Raw genomic sequence first — 16,537 nt, 5'->3', positions numbered from 1 at the left:
TCATCCTATTTGTTTTCTATGTATCCTGTCTGTTCTTTGTTCCCTTTTAACTCTTTTCATGCCTTCTTTGGATTGAATGTTTTCTAAGATTCAATTTTATCCCCTCTGCTGGCCTATCAGCTCTTTGTTTTGTTATTTTAGTAGTTGCTCTAGGGTTTATGGGATATATGTTTAACTTATCACAGTCTACCTTCAAGTGATATTAAACCTTTTCATATACAGAAGTGGTTTTCAACTGGGGGAAATTTTGTCCTTCAGAAGACAGTTGGCATGATCTAGAGACTAGGGACCTCTAATCGATAAAGGACAGGGATGCTGCTAAAACTCCTACAATGCACAGAATAGTCCCTCACAATGAAAAATTATCCAGTCCAAAATGTTAATAGTGGTTGAGAAACACTGACATATGGTATAAGAGCCTTATAATAGTATACTTTCTCTCCTAGCCTTCATGCTATTGTTGCCAAACATTTTATCTTTACATATGTTATAAATATTATGACATGTTATCATCATTTTTGTTAAACTGTTATCTTTTAAATTAACTTAAATAATAAAAAATCTCATACACTTACCCATAGAGTTACCATTTCTGGTATTCTTTGTTTCTTTGTATAGATCCAGATTTCTATATGGTATTATTTTACTTCTCTATGAAGGATTTCCTTTAACATTTCTTGTATTGCTGGTCCGCTCATGATAAATTGTTTCAGCTTTCATATGTCAGAAAAAGTACTTATTTCACCTTTGTTTTTGAAAGACGTTTTTGCTGGGTATAGAAATCTAGACAGATTTTTTTCTATCTGCACTTTAAAGATGTGGCTCCACTGTGTTCCTTGTTGCACTGTTTCCAAAGAGAAATCTACAGTCATCCTTATCTTTGTTTCTCTGTATATAACATGCCCTTTTCCTCTGGCTGCTTTTTAGATCTTCTCTTTGTCACTGGTTTTGAGCAATTTGATTATGATATGCTTTGGTGTACTTTTCTTCATGTTTCTTGTGCTTTGGGTTTACTAAATTTCATAGATCTGTGGGTTCATAGCTTTCATCAAGTTTGGAAAAATTTTAGCCATTATTTCTCAAATATTCTCTCCTGCTCCTTCAGGGACTCCAATCACACATATATTAGGCTGTTTAAAGTTGTTCTGCACCTCACTGAGGCTCTTTTCTTTTTAAAATTTATTTTTCTCTGTGTTTCACTTTGTATAATTTTTATTACAATGTTTACAAATTCATTCATCTTTTACGCAATGTCTATTCCTCCATTAATCCCATCCAGGGTAGATTTCATTTCATACGTGGTAGTTTTCACCTCAGGAATTTAACTTGGGTCTTCTTAAAAATAACTGTCTTATCCTCATTGTGGATCATGTTTTCCTGCCTCTTTGAATGCCTGGTAAACGTTGATTGGATGTCAGACATTATGAGTTTACCTTGTTAGATGCTGAATATTTTTTATTATTATAAATCTTCTTGCGTTTTGTTCTGGGATGAAGTTAATTTACTAGGAGACAGTTTGATCCTTTAAGTTTTGATTTATGATTTGTTTGGTGAGTTTGGAGCAGTGCCCAGTCTCGGATTAATAATTTTGCATTATTGAGGCAAGATTTTCCTGAGTATTTCTATTGTTAATTATGAGGTATTCCAGTCGCCTGGTAGGAGCAGGCACTATTCCAATCACTGTGTGAGCACTGGGCATTGTTCCCCCTAATGGTCTTGGATGGCTCCTTTCCCAGACCTGGGTAATCTCCTCACACAAACATGCTGGTCAGTACTCTGCTAAATACTCAAGAGGGACTCGCTGTAAGTCTCTGTAGTTCTCTCTCCTCTCTGGTACTCTGTCCTTAGAACTCTAGCTGTCTGGTTGCCCCAGACTCTCAGCTCCATGTTCTCAAATCAGAGAGTCTTCTGGTTCTGTTTAGGTTCTCTGTGTACTGTGTACTGAGCAATTGTAGGGCTCATCCCATTTTATTTTTCTATTTCTCAGGAATCCCTGTATTTCCTTGCCTGGTATCCAATGTGTTAAAATTCATTATTTCATATATTTTGACTGCATTTTTGATTGTTCCATGTGGGAGGGTATTTATGGTCCTTATTATTCCCTCTCAAAATCTGGTTTTGTTTTATCCTGAATTTCTCATCATTTCTGACTTCTTAGCATCAAGCGCAGAACCTGGAATAGAGCAAGTGATCAATGAATGCTTACTGGATGGGCAGGTGGGTGGATGCATGGCATATTGTATATAGGCTCGTGAATAATTGGATGACTAAAGGCAGAACATGGTCCAACTGAGCTGCCAGGATCAGCTATCATCAAAAAGAACATAAATAACAAATGTTGGTAAGGATGGGAGAAAATGGAACCCTTGTACATGGTTGGTGCAGCCACTGTGGAAAACAGACAGCATGGAGGTTTCTCAAAAAACTAAAAATAGAATTACTGTATAACCCAGCAATTCCACCCCTGGGTGTACATAAAAAAACCAAAATCGCTAATTTGAAAAGACACATGCACCCCCAATGTTCAAAGCAGCATTATTACAACTGCCAAGATATGGAAGCAACTTAAGTTTCTATCAACAGGTAAAGAAGCTGTTGCGTATATACACAGTGGAATACTGCTCAGCCATTAAAAAAATTGCGCATATATACAGTGGAATACTGCTCAGCCATTAAAAAAATTGAAATTTTGCCACTTGCAGCAACATGGATGGACTTGGGGGGCATTATGCTAAATGAAATAAGTCAGACAGAGAAAGACAAATACAGTATGATGTCACTTATATGTAGAATCTAAAACATAGAACAAACTAGTAATATAACAAAAAAGAAGCAGACTCACAGATATAGAGAACAAACTAGTGGTTACCAGTGGGGAGAGGGAAGGGGGAGGGGCAAGACAGGGGTAAGGGGTAAGGGATTAAGAAGTACAAATTATTAGGTAGAAAATAAGCTACAAGGATATATTGTACAACACGGGGAGTATAGCCAATATTTTATAATAACTATAAATAATGTATATAACCTTTAAAAATTGTGAATCACTATGTCATACACCTGTAATATACAATATTTTACATCAACTATACTTCAATAAAATTGAAAAAACCCCACAGCAGACTACTCCCTGCTTCTTGAAGTAGTCTCCTCTCTTGGCTTTCATGACGTTCTCTCTTTCCCAATTTTGCTCCCACCTCATTTTCTCAGTCTCCTTCACTGGTTTCTCATGCTTGACTTCTAAAGGTTGGGGTCTCCAGAGCTTGGTCCATCTTTCCCACTTACACATTGCCTTGAGGTGTTCTCATCTGATCTCACGACTTCACATTCCATCCAGGTACTACTCCGCACCTCTCTCTTCAACTCTAGGCTCATATAACCAACTGCATACTTGGAATTTCCACTCACATGTCTAAGAGGTCTCTCAAACGTATCCCAGCCAAAACATTCCTCCTGCTTCCTCCCCACCTGTATCTGCTTCTCTCCCAGATGTCGCCATCTCAGCAAGTGGTACCACCAGCCAACTAGTGGTTCCAGCAAAACTTCTTAGACTCATCCTGAATTTCCTCAACCCTCATATCAGATCCATTGGCAAGATCTATCGGGTTTTTTCCGAGGCATATTCCAAATCTGTCCCAGCTCTACTCCACTATTTCCAACCTAATCTTTCTTGGACAATAATAGTCACCCGCTTCTATTCCACCCACCCCCACCCCACTACCACCATCTACTCATCACATGCAGGCAGACAGTAAAGCTCTGAAAACTGAAATTTTGTATCCTTGTCTTGTGGAAAATCATCCAGTGGTTTTCTGTTACAATTAGAATAAAAATCAAACAGAGAGGACCCTGTAGCTCCCAAGACCCTACCTGATCCAGCCACGTCTTGGACTCACGTCACCCCTGCTCCCCTTCACTCCCTCCATTCACTGCCCTTCTGCTCCTTGAATATGTGGAATTCACTCTGACCTCAGCCACCTTTTTTCTCTCCTTTCACCTTGCTCTAGATCTTCTCACAGCTGGCTTCCACTGGGTCATCAGGCCTCATCTCAAAGATCATCTCCTCAGAGTGGCCCTCCCTGACCACACTATCCAAGTCCCTTCCCATCTGTCCAGCCACAGTCCCTCTGTCATATGGATTTCCTGCATGGCATTTACCACTGGCTGATGTTACTGCATTTATTTATTTGGTTACTCATTGATTGTCTTTCTTTTTCCACTAAAGTGTCAGCTCCAGGACAGCAGAGATTATACCTTTGCTATTTGCTGCTGTATCCTCAGTGCCTAGAACAGTGCAGGCACATAGCAGGCACAGTAAATAATCATTGAGTGAGTGATAGATGAGGAAACCGAGGCTCCAAGATATTAACTCACTTGCCAGGATACACATCAGTGACTGTGCCAGGACACCAGGCCAGGCAGGTTGCCACATTGCTCCAAAGCTTGTGCCCTCTTGTGTACTCAATGGCTATCATGAGCAAGAGTCCCAGAAACCTTTCCTCTAGTTGCATGCATAGACAGGGAGCGTGCGCATGGCTCAGGAAAGACGGCCAGGTCTGATGCCCTTGCTGAGGACTTGTGGGATCAGCTGCTCAGGGGAGGAGGGGGGTTGTGTGCCCAGGATGCCGGATGCTGCAGCTGAGCCTTGTGGAATAAGCCAGGTAGCAGGGCTGGTGGTGCATGCAATGGGCTAGGGTGGGTCGGGTGCCAGCACCAGTGTGCCGTGCAGCTGTCTCTGCAGGGAGGATGCTGCTCCCACAGAACCTGGCTGTGGGCATGTGGAGGGCCTGGCTATTCGTTCAGGAGGCTCTAAGCACATAGGAACTCTCTAGGGCCCTTTGGGGCATGCTGTCCACCATCTAAACGGAATCAGTCAACAGAAGGAAGGTGGGGTTCAACTTTTCGGGTGTTTAAAAAAATCTCTCAAAGCTGGGGCGCATCTGGGGAGTGGCAGGGTCTGGCTTGCCAGGTGACCATGATTCCCTGAGGAAGAGGTTTGGCATTTTGACAGCTAAGGGTAACAAAGGTAGGGACATCTGAGACACTGATGTCCCCACTTTCTAAAAGGGACTGTGACTTATGAGGACAGCAGGTCCTCAGCCTGTCCTTGATTGAGTCTGAGGATAATCAGGGCTGGGAAGAGAGGGACGTGAAGAGGTTTTCAGGCGCAAAGAAAGTAAAGGCTGTGTGTGAGCAGGTGTTGATGCATAGCAGAGAGAGGGGCTAATTCTAGGTGAGGGCTGGCCTGCAGGAGCTGGTGACAAATGGGGGCAGAGAATTGGCAGCACGGGTGGACACAAGCCCACTCCAAGCTCTCTTCACCAGGCCTGGAAACTTCTGGAGGTTCTGCCCCATGGACGTCCTGACCTGGCCATTCTCTGTGCCCCCCATTTCCCAATCTCTCAGAAGCTTTTGCCGTACCTCAGGAAATCCTGGTGGATTGTTTGTTTGGATGGAAACACAGTCTCCCTGGGAGCTTCATTTGACAAGAAGGATGGGGGTTCCTGAGGGAAGAAGGTGCACGAGCCCCCAAACCTTCATTTTTCTCCACCCCAGCATCCCACCCCAAGTCTCTACAGAATCAGTCCCATGGTAGGTCAATAAACCCCACTGCAGCCATTTTTCTATCACCTTCTCTCTGCTAGGCCCAACGTGCTGAAGAGCCGCTCACACTGCACACTTGGGAAGCCCCGTTTCACTTCTTGTGAGAATGCACAGATCTGACAGGACACAACCTTGTAGTTTTCAAGTTTTATGCTGTCAAAGATGACTCATTAGGTCGATGCTACCTTTACTGATTAATCTTACTTATGCACATGTCTTATTTCTCCCTGAAGGCTTGCTGGGAGCATTTATTTCTGCTACACTAGGAACAAAATCGCAGGCAGGTCTCCGGAGCATTGCATAATGCAGACTCTATCTCTTTGGCCCTCCACATTAATTTCCTTCAAATGACACCAGGGGGCCAATATGTTGCACACACACACACATTCGCTTTGATGAAATTTTTCTTTCATTTCTAATCATTTGTGTAAAAAGCTCTGGTTTGGGTTTGTTTAGACCTTTTGGGCAGGGAATTGATCTCCTCTAAACCTTTTTCAAATGCTTCCACTTTGGAATCTTGCTGAGCCTGACATTTTCTCTCCTGGACCAAAGGCCTCAACTGTTACCAGTCAGAAAACAACACACACCTCGCTGGCTACGATTCCCAACCCTCATCCCCAATATGTATTTTAAAATTTTTAAATTAAAGCTGTGATCCCAAGCCATTAATTGTCTGAGAGGGTTTTGCATACTTTTCTTGAATATTGTTTTGTTAAATTAGGATTTTTCCTGGGACCTTTGTTGATTTTTGTACGTTTGCTCCTCAGTCTCTACCTGTATCACTTCCGTATTGACTCAGGCTAGAACAGCCAACTACAAATAAAGTACCACATTTCTTTTTTTAAAAAATTTATTTTATTGAAGTATAATTGATTTACAGTGTTGTGTTAATTTCTGCTGTACAGCAAAGTGATTCAGTTATACATATATATACACATTCTTTTTCATATTCTTTTCCATTATGGTTTATCACAGGATATTGAATATATTTCCCTGTGCTACACAGTAGGACCTTGTTGTTTATCCATTCTATATATAATAGTTTGCATATGCTAACCCCAAACTCTCAATCCATCCCTTCCCCACCACCCCTTCCCCTTGGCAACCACAAGTCTGTTCTCTATGTCTGTGAGTTTGTTTTGTAGATAAGCTCATTTGTGTCATATTTTAGATTCCACATATAAGTGATATCATATGATATCTGTCATTCTCTTTCTGACTTTGCTTAGGTGATAATCTCTAGATCCATCCATGTTGCTGCAAAGGGCATGATTTCATTCTTCTTTATGGCTGAGTAGTATTCCATCGTATAGATGTACATCTTCTTTATCCATGCATTTGTCGATGGACATTTAGGTTGTTTCCATGTCTTGGCTACTGTGCATAGTGCTGCTATAAACATAGAGGTGACTGAGATACATTTTTTTTTTTTTTGTGGTACGCAGGCCTCTCACTGTTGTGGCCTCTCCCGTTGCGGAGCACAGGCTCTGGACTCATAGGCTCAGCGGCCATGGCTCACGGGCCTAGCCGCTCCGCGGCATGTGGGATCTTCCCGGACCGGGGCACAAACCTGTGTCCCCTGCATCAGCAGGCGGAGTCTTAACCACTGCGCCACCAGGGAAGCCCTGAGATACATTTTTTGAGTGGGAAATAGGAAAGTGTAACTTTATGGAAAAATATTCCCACTGGACTCCACAATAGTTACTCTGGTGTGCAAAACAGGCCAAGCTGACAGAGGGAGATAACAGGAGGTAGAGGTAAATGTAAGGAAAGGAAATGTTGGCTAAATCTGGGGGTGGGGTGGGTGCATGGGGATGAGGACAGAGGAGGAGAGGAGGTCCCCTGAGGGGGAGGAGTCAGAAGTGCCTCCCCTGGTCTGAAAGTCCTGGAGGTCTCTTCTCATCACGTGTCAGGTTCCACGGAGCTGGGGAGACAGTCCTGTTCCCAGCCTACCCCTGGGGATTCCAATTCTGTGGTCTGAAGGGGGCCTGGGAATCTCTGTTTAATAAGCACCTGATGCTGATGTAGGTGTGCCTCGGACCACACTTGGAGAAGCACTGTTGCAAGCTAAGAAGAGGGTGCTAGACCCAGGAAGGCAGAAGGAAACTCCCCAGCAGACCATTCCAGGATCTCACGAGCCGGCCTCCCACCCATTTCATAAACACAAACAGAGTCACGTCTGAGGCACCCATTTCTGTAATAAATATTTCTTAACACTCCCTGCACACATGCACACAGTTTTTTGAAATCAGTATAATGCCCTAGCTGACGAAAAGGGAAGCAATTCATAATAAAGTAATATTCATTTCAACATGCAAATGCTTGGGCAGGCCTCCACTCAGGGACAAAATGAATCATAAGATGCCTGTATCTGTGTGTAGAATCACCTTGAAAGTGACAAGCTACAGTGCAGGCTGATGCAGGTTTTATATCAGAGAGGTGGACACTGGGAGGAGGGTTGCATTGGGGATGTGACCTTTAAAATGCTTCTCTCACTTGCATGGTTGTTGCATATCTAGAAAATGCCTTACTAAAACTGTGCAAAAAGGATTTTATGATTAAATGGCACTCAGGCCTAAGCCCAAACAGTCATGGACAGGTTTTTAACTACATGAACTTCTGGGAAAGCATTTGAAAGGCGAGTGGGATATAGAACACTCTCCCTTTTGTATCCTCCACATTGAGAAAGTCAGAATTCCAGACTCCTGCCCACTAACTGCCTACAGTATGGCCCTATCATTGTGTCCACTGCTCCCTTCCATGGGGACCAGCACGTTAAAGCACGCCAAGGCTACACAGAGAATGGACTTCCTGTATGCTACTCTTTTTTTCTTTTTGGAAGGGCCAGAAAAGTGGAACAGTTCCTGTGGAATTAGTTAATAAGATACACCAAAATGGGGATTCCACCTACTTCCAAATTGCACCCCAGTGGAGGAGCTCTCTGTGGCCTTGTTTCGGCTGGCCCTTCACTTCTGCTAAAACACATCACTTGCTGTGTGACATTTTCATTATTTACTGCTCTGAGGCTCAGAGAGCAAAGCGGCCAGGCTGGTCTCCACTCACTCGTTCATTAATTTTAATTAAACCCTCTAATTTTATTTATGCTGCCACAAACTGATTAACAATTTGCCAGCAAAGAGCAGGAAGTCTTAAAAAACATCTTGTGGAATCTGTGAGTCTCTAAGCACAGCCCTAGCAGAAATGAGGTGGGTTGTGGGTAGATGCTCATGCCAGGCTGGAGGAGGCAAGTTTTTAAAGCTTCAGCATTTGGTACAAACTTGGAACTGCTGATGGCTCTGAGATCTGCGGTCCCCAAGGGGCTGATGCTTTGAGAGGCAGCGGCTGGACCTCTTTATCTTAAGTGCTTGACAGTCCTTGTAGCTCTGGGAGCGGGGACAGGGCTAGGGGTGGTATTCTGTGTCTGTGGAGGGAGAGGTTAAGGTGGTGGGGCAGCAGAGGTCCCAGTTCCCCATCAGTGGGGGAAATGGATGCTGACCCAGCCAATTGCAAAGCAGTCTGGGGAGTGCTGTGCTGGACTCAGAGAGCAAAGAGGACTTCCTGCAGCCTGAGGGTGGTGGTGGGAAAGCTTTATGAAAGGACTGGAATTTGAGGTAAATAATGGGGGACTCATACAGTATCACCGTACTGACAACCTAGAGAGAAGAAGGACATGAACAAAGACTCAGATATTTATTCTTCCGCTTTCCAAGGGTCAGACGCATTGCTAGCTCCAAATATGAGGGAGAGAAAAATGAATGAGGATGTTAACAGGCTGAACTGGGAGGTTAATCTTGCAATGTGTGTATATGATTTCACCCCTCTAAAACCACTACTATCAACATTGCTGTATTAGGTCCTTCTTCTGTTCCTTAACATGGGGAGGAAAGAAAACTGGGTCTCTCGCCAGACAATATTACCCAGGTCACATCTGATAAGTTTAGCCAATTTTTTTTTTTTTTTTTTTTTTTTTGCCGTACGCGGGCCTCTCACCGCTGTGGCCTCTCCTGTTGTGGAGCACAGGCTCCGGACACGCAGTCTCAGCAGCCATGGCTCACAGACCCAGCCGCTCCGCGGCATGTGGGATCTTCCTGGACCGGGTCACGAACCTATGTCCCCTGCATCGGCAGGCGGACTTTCAACTACTGCGCCACCAGGGAAGCCCCCAATATTTTTTTGAGAAATGTTTATTCAAGTACTTTGCTTATTTTAATTGGTTTTTTCTTCTTTTTGTTGTTGAGTCAGAAGAGTTCTTTATCCTTTCTGGATACTAGACACTTATCAGATACATGACTCGCAAATATTTCCTCCCATTCTGTGCGTTGTCTTTTCCCTTTCTAGAGAGTGTCCTTTGATGCCCAAAAGCTTCTAATTTTGATAAAGTACAATCGATCTACTTTTTCTTTTATTGCTGTGCTTTTTGTGTCATATCTAAGAATCCGTTGCCAAATCCAAGGTTAGGAAGATTTACCTCTAAGCATTCTTCTAAGAGCTTTCGTTTTAGCACTTACATTTGGGTCTATGATTCATTTTGAGGTGATTTTTGTATGTGGTAAGAAGTAGATTCCAACTTTATTCTTTTACATGTGAATATCCAGTTTCCCAGCACCACTTGTTGAAGAGACTATTTTTTTCCCCATTGAATGATCTTGGCACTAGTGTTGAAAGTCAATTGACCACTGGGATTCCCTGGTGGTCCAGTGGTTAAGAATCCGCCTTCCAATGCAGGGGACGCAGGTTCGACCTTGGTCGGGGAACTAAGATCCCACATGCCGCGGGGCAACTAAGCCCGCGTGCCACAACTACTGAGCCCACGTGCCACAACTGGAGAGTCTGCATGTCGCAATGAAAGATCCCGTGTGCCGCAACTAAGACCCAATGCAGCCAAAAATAATAAATAAATATTAAAAAAAGAAAAAAGAAAATCAATTGACCATAGATATGTGGGTTTATTTCTGGACTCTCAATTTTATTTCGTTCATCTATGACTATCCTTATGCAAAAATATTTTTAAAATATAAATTTATCGTGTAACTTCCTTACTTTAAACCATCTGATGGATTCGATTTGCACTTGGAATAAAATCTAAATTCCATACCTAGTTTACAGAGCTCTAGGTAACTGGCCCCTGCCTACCTTGGCTTGAGCCACAGTGGCCCAATTTCTAGTGTTTAAATTTGCCAAGTTTGCATTGCCTTGCTGTTGGGCTGCACCCTGCAGACCTACAAGGCTTGTACTTGCCCAGCTTCAAGACAAAAGAAAGAGCCCAGAATCAGCAACAGGGACATCAATGGTTTAATGGATAGGGGGAGTGTACAGATCTGAAGCAAGGTCCTGGAGCAACATCCCACTGTGTAGGACGTGGCGGCAGTTTTTGCTCCATGAAGGGGAGATTGGCAGTTACAGGGGGAATTGACATCAGGTTGGCTCATTGGTTACCGGGGAAACTAGCATGCCCCTCACTGCCCCTTTGATAAGAACTATCACCAGCTTGGGCCTGGGGCAAGTATGTAGGAAGGTCAGTCAGTGAGTAGGGTATAGAAGCAGGCACTGGTCAAGCAGGGGATGTAGAGAGACCAAAAGAAGAGCCATCTTGAGTAGCCTGACCATACACTTGTCCCCTCTGCACTACTATTTCTCGTCAAGAATCCCCTTCTGCCTAATCCCCACATGGTAATCTTCTTCCTATCATTCAGATTGCAGCTGAAATGTCTCCTATTCAGATACTACTTCACACTCACGAGAGGGGTGCCCCAGTCAGTTTCCAAGATGTTACCCTATTTTATTTTCCTTAATAGCATCTGTTCATATTTTTGTTTAAAGCGTTTGTGGTTTCTCTCCCTCTGACATAAGTCCCATGAGAGCAGGGACTCTGCCTTGTTCCCCTCTGTGTCCCCCACATTCAGTGGCGCACCTGGCTCCTAGTGAAATGGAGCAGGACCCTGTGGTCCTTCCCTTCCCGTGTCCTGTGCCTGCCTTTTGCCTGCGGAAAAACTCTAGCCAAAGACTACGCTTAATCAGAGAAGTGAGAAAATGCAGAAGCAAGGAAAAGCAGTCAACCGGGACAAGACAGTATTAGTTTAGTCAGTAAGCAAAGTCAAGGACCTTCAGTTCCTTCTCAAGGGCTACAGATAATATTCTGAGCCGTATCCTGTGAGCTGTCTTGTAGATGCTGAAACCCCACCAGGTGGAAGAAGTTAACTACTTGAGGACCAGAATGTAGCCATGGCATAAGCTGCCACAATTCTGAGAACTGGCCTCAAAGAAATGGGAACAAACGGACCCTGGAACTGAAGATTAACTGAACTTAAAACAATCAAAATGATGCTGATCAGACCACCGCATGACCAATTTCAAGGTGACTGTCAGAGCTGACTATGCTGTTTCTGCATGTAGCCCCCTTTGTCTATAAAAGCTCTTGGCCACTGATGGTCATTGGAGGGGGGGAGTCGGCCTGTGGCCAGGAGTCCGCCCTTGGCGTGCCCCACCCCCGCGCCCCAGGTTGCTGGCATCCAAAATAAAGCAAACTTTCCTTTCCACCAACATTGGCTGTTTATTAGCTTTTGAGTAGGGGGCGGCCGCACCTCCACTTTTGGTTACAATAGTAGCCACTCAATCAAAGGCATCTGTTGAAATTATTCAAACCCAATGGTTGATGCTCTGCTTCCTCTAGTGGCCATTGGTGTAATAGCATGCTCTGAGAGTTGGCTGCTCAAAGGGAGCTGCACTGACAATGAACAAACAAGTGAAATTGCCCCACAGCGTACAGCACACTAAGATCATGTCAATCTACTTTCTTTCTACGAATTTAAGCTGCAGTTAGATATCCTGTAAATACGTCCATATCCTCAGGTTATTCTTACAATTGCTAAATTCTCCTTTATATTCATACTCTCAATCAGTTTCCATTGATATGAATAGATCGATGATACCTTTTCTTCTCTTGTGTTCAGAATCGTCACAAGTCCCTTAGAAGTCTCCTTAATGTATAACTGCAGAGATTAGTTATAATGCTGGTTACTAACAATAAAATTACACTGAAATAGTGGAACCTGCTAAAATCAGGGCACACTGAGATTAACTGGTACCTTCTAAAGTTTGAGTAGGAGACTTGCTTATACATATTTGCTCTCTTCTTTCTATACCAGCTTTGGAGAGCAAGGAGTTTGCTGAAGATTACCAAAATGCCCCTAAAAGATTAGGGAAAAAGCAAGCAACGCCCAAAATTAATCAGGGAGAGATTTGTGAAAAATCAGGGCAACAACAATGTTGGACAGAATATATGAAACAATGAGATTAAGAGAGATAGAGGCACAGAACGCTGTTACAGAGGTGTGCCCAAAAGGTAAGGAGACCGTTCCTCATTCCTATCTTATACTCCCCCACTGTACATACCCATGTACATGCACACATATATACATATAGCTACATTTTTCAATGGAATCATATGGTTTTATATGGCCATTCCTCTTAAAATTATTTGCTCATTTATTCAGCATATATTTAACATTAATTTTTCCAGTGGTTGCCAAGATAGTTCTAAACAATATGCTTTTACCTTTATTTTTTGATTTATCAAATCTGCACAGTTTTCAATGCACTTCCAATATACATTTCCCCCTCATGTTTATGGGGAATGGAGAAGCAAACTGATGCATTGTCATCACCCAGAAGTTTTTAAAAGTGAGAGTCGACATAGTCCTTCTGCTTTGTAAGGGTAGGGGGAGAGTTTCTCACACTGAACACTAAATAGAACGTCAAGGTACGAGGACAATTCTGGTCATATTTAAATGAGTTAATATTTGTAAAGCACTTAGGACAAAACCTGGCCCACCGTCAGGGCTATATAAGTGCTTGTTAAGTAGAATGCATTAAAATCAAAAACAGTAAGTGCTATACTAGGGATTTTTGAAATACTGGTTTCGGGGTGTAGAGGAGATGCAAGGGCCTAATTCTGCTGAGAGGGTCAAGGAAAGCTTCAGAAGAAGAAAGTTTAGCCTCAGTTTGGAATAGGTGAGAGAATTCCAGGTGAGAGACCCATGTGCAAAGTCACATGGGCCTGAGAATAAGTGGAGGTGTGCTAGGGAAAGATTAACTGCTCCCCTCCCACCAAAAGCCCTGGCTCATAGAGTTTATCCATTTCTGCAGTGTAAATACTCCTATACGACCAATTTCAAGCTACCAATGAGAAGTCACTGAAAGCAGAGTGGGCTATGGACTGAATTGTGTCTCCCGTGACCACCCTCTCATGTTGAAGTCCTAACCCCTCACTGTGAATGTATTTGGAGATAGGGCCTTTGGGATGTATTGATACTTAAGGTTAAATGAGGCCTTAAGAGTGGGGTGGGTCCTAATCTGATGGGCCTGATGCCCTTATAAGAAAAGGAAGAGATACCAGAACTCTCTCTCCACTAAGAAGGTGGCTGTCTGCAAACCAGGAAGAGTCCTCATCAGGACTGAATCAGCTGGCATCTTAATCTTGGACTTCCCAGCCTCCAGAACTGTGAGAAAATAAGTATGTTGTTTAAGCCATTCATGGTTTGTTATGGCAGCCCAAGAAGTCTAAAACAATTGAGAATAGATGCACACAATAGGCTTGCTAGCCAGTAGGAGCCAACAGCAGCACACTACAAATAGAAGAGTATGTAGTTCCTTAAATTTTGAGCATATCCTGGGAGAGCACAGAAATGATGCAGAAAAATCTGATTGGGCAGGATAATAAAATGGCTTGGATAACATGTTAAATAGCTTGGATTTTATCGTACAAGAGTGGGTCTGAGGCAGAGGAGAACATGACCAGAGTAGCGTCTTAAATCCCTCTGGCAAATGCATGCACATGCATGGGTAGGGAACAAGACTGGAGTGAGAAGACTGGTTCCAACAGAGGGGATGGAGAAGGTTGGGTAGGTGTGTAAGCTATTTAGGCAGAACCAATGGGGACTGAGTGAGTAGGGAGGAAAGGAGAGGTCTTGGTTGGTATCTAGATGTCTCAGTTTATAAATGAGTATTACAAATAAGTTACTGAAAATCCCACTATTATATTCTATGTCCATTTAGGCTGCTAACAAAATATAGACTGGGTGGCTTATAAGCAACAGAAATTTCTCACTGTTCTGGAGGCTGGGAAGTTCGAGATTAAGATGCCAGCAGGTTCGGTGTCTGGTGAGAGCCCACTTCCAGGACCACCATTTTGTCATTGTGTCCTCACACGGTGGAAGGGCTAAGGGAATCTCTCTTTTACAGTGTATTAGTTTCATTTGTAAGGGTGTGGGGGAAAAGAAGGGTCCTGAATATTCAGGCGGGCACAGGAATCTTCAAATTCTGCTGCTAACACGACCTTATTACTACTTTCAGTCTAGAGAGGTCAGAGGAAACTTGGCTTGGGGAAAGTATATACAGACCCTTTAGTTAAATACAAATTCATGTGAAAAGCTTCCCTGAATTAATAGTAACTGTAAATCACTATGCATTTTCTAAATTAAAGGGATATGAAAAGGATGATTACAATTGTGTGGGGTATGATGCGTATCTTGTTTGATGTTCCAGATCCACTTCCCATCTCTCTCTACCCTGCCCTGTGCTCTAAGATACTGATCTATATAGATGGGCATCAACAGGCTCCCTTGCCCTCTGGCTTCAGTGGTTTTGTCCAATGGGATGTACCAGCAGATGAAATAATGGAGGATAGTGAGGTCTGGGTATTTATCTCCCTAGTCCCCTCCTGCTGAGTGATCACAGGTTTGTGCTTTATTCTGGTCAAGTGGTCTTCTCCACTCAGCTACTCTCTTCTGAACCTGTATCCTCCCATTACCCCTTCAGGCCCAGGGATGGTGTATTAGTTTGGTAGGGCTGCCATACAAAGTACTACAGACTAGGTGGCTTAAACTACAGAAGTTAATTTTCTCACAGTTCTGGAGGCCAGAAGTCTGATACCAAGGTGTCTGCAGGGTTTTCTTCTGAGTCCTCTCTTCTCGGCCTGTAGATGGCTATCTTCTCCCTGTGTCTTCACATGGTCTTTCCTCTGTGTCTGTGTCCTGATCTCCTCTTCTTATAAGGACACCAGTTATATTAGATTAGGGCCCACCCTAATGACCTCATCTTAACTTAATTAAAGGCTTTTAGGGTCTTTAAAGACCAGATCTCCAAATACACATTGTGAGGTACTGGGGGTTAGAATTTCAAATGAATTTGGGGGGATGCAATCTAGCCCATAACAGATGGGAACAGAGGCTCCTGACCTCTTGCTAGCCCCAGGGTTACTTTGCCATCCTGAGTTGTTTTCCTAAACCCTGCCCACACCTCTGTAAACATTGTTATTAATTCTTCTCAACTACCTAGTCTGAGTGCACCATCTGCTTCCTGTCCAAATTCTGAATGATACATAGGGGCTCACCAAAATAATACACATTAAAAAGTGGACCTCATTCTCAGAATGGTTGGTAACCATTATATATCTGGGAGAAACTGCTCTGACATTCAAGCATTAAAACTAATATCTTACCGATGCATTACTATTTTCAATATTTTATTCAAGAGATGGCTAGAATTTTTTATTCCTTTCTAATAAAAAAGTTATATTTTGATGTGGGATGGCTCTAGGCATACGTAGATGGGCACTGCTAACAGGAGAGATACAGTGGTATTACTGAGCATTATCAAGTACACTTCCCACCCCCTTTTCCTACCTTCCAACTTCAGGCTTCAAAATGATTAAGGCACTTCCCTACCTAGGCCCCAAAGATCCTTCCCACAGTCACTGCCACTCCCAGAGGGCTTTCTGGCTCTGGCCCCTGGAAAATCCACCCTCTCCCAGAGCAGGAATCCCTGGGCTAAGAAGCTGCTGTATGGTACAGCTACCACCCATCGTGGGCTACTCCTTCCTCAGGTGTAGCTCAATTTCCTCCCTTTGTTCTGAACCCGTGTGTGAACATTTCGTTTC

This window comes from Grampus griseus, assembly GCF_964374135.1.
Source record: "Grampus griseus genome assembly, chromosome: 16".
NCBI classification, from domain to species: domain Eukaryota; kingdom Metazoa; phylum Chordata; class Mammalia; order Artiodactyla; family Delphinidae; genus Grampus; species Grampus griseus.
This window is presented reverse-complemented; position numbering follows the sequence as displayed.